Source organism: Alosa sapidissima, chromosome 6 (assembly GCF_018492685.1).
Source record: "Alosa sapidissima isolate fAloSap1 chromosome 6, fAloSap1.pri, whole genome shotgun sequence".
Classification (NCBI taxonomy): Eukaryota; Metazoa; Chordata; class Actinopteri; order Clupeiformes; family Clupeidae; genus Alosa; species Alosa sapidissima.
Genome location: NC_055962.1, coordinates 25,731,331 through 25,733,830, shown reverse-complemented (window position 1 = coordinate 25,733,830; position 2,500 = coordinate 25,731,331). Strand labels below are relative to the sequence as shown.

Below are 2,500 nucleotides of genomic sequence, written 5' to 3'. Positions count from 1 at the left end.
TCAGCTCAAATTTAACATAGCACGCTTGTTGAACCTACGCCGTCTAATATTTACATTACGCACAAATACTTATAAACTGATCTAACATTAATTAATAGTCAATAACAAGTATTTTAGAGTGATCTGGACAGAGCACAATACTGTCTGAAAAGGTGCCCCGAATGCGCCTGGGACTTGTGTGAATAATGCCGTGAGAAGTCCGGGCCCCTACAGCGTGAAATCTACACCGGTGCGTCTCCGGGGGTGTCAGGTGTAGCCTAGCTCGTGTCGTTATCGCCAGCGCAAGAGCCAGGCCAATGGCCAGCGCTTCGCTGACAGTCCGCTGCATTCGCATGATATTAGGCTACCATTTCCTCCATATCAAATACAAACACGGACTCCACGTGGGAACGCGTGGCCAGAGGAAGACCCAGCCACAAACTTGAAAAAACTTTACTGGTGACGAAAAGGTTTACAAACAACTGTTTACAAGGTGTAGAGAAAAAGACACAAGGCTCATTTATTTTATATACAAAGTAAAACACAAGGAAATCTATTTTTGTTTGCAGTAGGTAGGCTACATTGAAGTACACCATAGACTGCACTTACGTCATGTGATGTTGAACGCACGAATGAGTGAATGATGGGCAGATGAACGAATTAAAAAAGTAAGTTTCCCATTCATATATGATTGCATCACATTTGGGCTTATGATCTAACAACCATGCATTTATACAGGCTAATTAACGCTTTTTTTGTATGTGTTGTGTGTAAACACTTTTGCATGTGTTCTTCGCGTATAATAAATTCAAAGCTATCTAGAAAACAAAATATAAGTATTGTGGGGGTATACTTCTGGTGAAATTCCTACAAAATGACATTTCTGTCTACGCAAAGGGGGACAAGCTTGTCAGTTCACATACCTTGGTATAAAAGTATTTTTGTACCACCGAAGATTTCCCAGTTCTTTTCCACATTCAATTTAGAGCCATTTCCGTGTACCAATATTTCTTAAACAGATGATCCGGGAAAAGTCCAGAAAACAGTCCCCACGCGCCTTCACTTTGTAGACTATTCGTGCAAAGGCTCGCGCTGCAGATATTCATCCGTTGCTTGGATCAGCAGACGAACCAAGAAGCCGAAGTGACCACAACAAACTCTAAGAAGACTCACAAACTACTCGAAAAAAAAGCTTTAAGTGCACTAAGTTCATCGAGTAAATAATTGGTGGTTTCTTTACAGATGCACTGTCTGGCAGCTATCTATTGCGAGGTTGTTTTTTTTTTTATTTACAGCACTAAAGTTAGCTCGCGCACTTTCGCACGCCGTGGCAGCACTTCATTATTGAGAGTTCTAGCTCCCGCAACACCGGCACCCACACCCCCTCCTTTCACCGACTACTGAGCGAAGACGGAGCGCTCTACTGCGCATGCGTTCAGCTGCCATGCGCGAGTATTTTGGCTCGAGCCCAAACCTGTAATGGGGTACAGCTCGAGCGCCTGAGATGCCATAATGAAATTCTTATTAATAGTTTGGTCCAAACGATCATGCCGTTTAATTCAACCCCACAAACGCAGGGATTCAAACTTAACTAATAACCAATGAGGTTTCTGATTGCCAGTGATTTAATGACTAAAATGCTGCTATTTAACCATCGGAGAAGATTTGAATGTATTTGTTTATTTAGTGAACACACTCTCAAAAAGAGAAAGGGAGCAAAGTAGCCTAGAGGGAAATATGTTGAGGGTGAGAGTGACTGAGGTTATAAAGGAGGTCAGAAGGGCGGATGTCAAAGGTCAATGAACAGGAGGGAGTCTGGAATTACGGACACTTTCCACAATCAACTCTGAAACATCTCTCTCTCTTTCTCTCTATTTCTCTTGATCTGAACACAAAAATCTATCAAACCAATTAATCTATTCAAGTGATTTATTGTGGATAAGTCCCCACAACGTAAAGCATATCTTTATTTCTCCTGAGAATTGATGGCCATACTCTGTCTACACCATGCCCTCTGGCACCACAGGCAGCTGTCTGCTAGACTGATGAACAGAACAGCTCAAAATCACAAATGCCAAATGCCCATGCAAATGATGTAGCAATATATTTAAGTTGAGCAGAGACAAAAAAAGTAATTTTAAAAAGCATTGAAAAGCAGGAGCAGTTATTGGGAAACCAAGTGTTTGTGTGTGTGTGTGTGTGTGTGTGTGTTTGAGAGGGAGAGTGAGAGAGAGACTAAAATTGGGTGTTACATTCCCTTCTTGCCCTTACACCCAAGGCACACTTACACACACGCACACACACACACACACACACACACACACACACACATACATATACATGCACAAACACAGACACACACGCACACACACACACACACACACACACACACACACACACACATACATATACATGCACAAACACAGACACACACACACACACATACATATATTTGCACAAACACAGACATACACACACACACATACATATACATGCACAAACACCAAACACACACGCACAC

At 42.1% G+C, this 2,500-nt stretch overlaps 1 protein-coding gene across 8 annotated transcripts in view; it reads right to left on the bottom strand.

Annotated features, from left to right (window-relative positions):
* Window positions 1-1,361, bottom strand: part of eya4 (EYA transcriptional coactivator and phosphatase 4) — a 78,493-nt gene extending 77,132 nt beyond the window's left edge. For all 8 annotated transcript variants that reach the window (XM_042096359.1, XM_042096364.1, XM_042096366.1 and 5 more), the window contains exon 1: window positions 903-1,361. The gene's annotated coding sequence lies outside the window, so the exon portion shown is untranslated. The remainder of the gene's footprint in view (window positions 1-902) is intronic.
* Window positions 1,362-2,500: the final 1,139 nt, after the last annotated feature.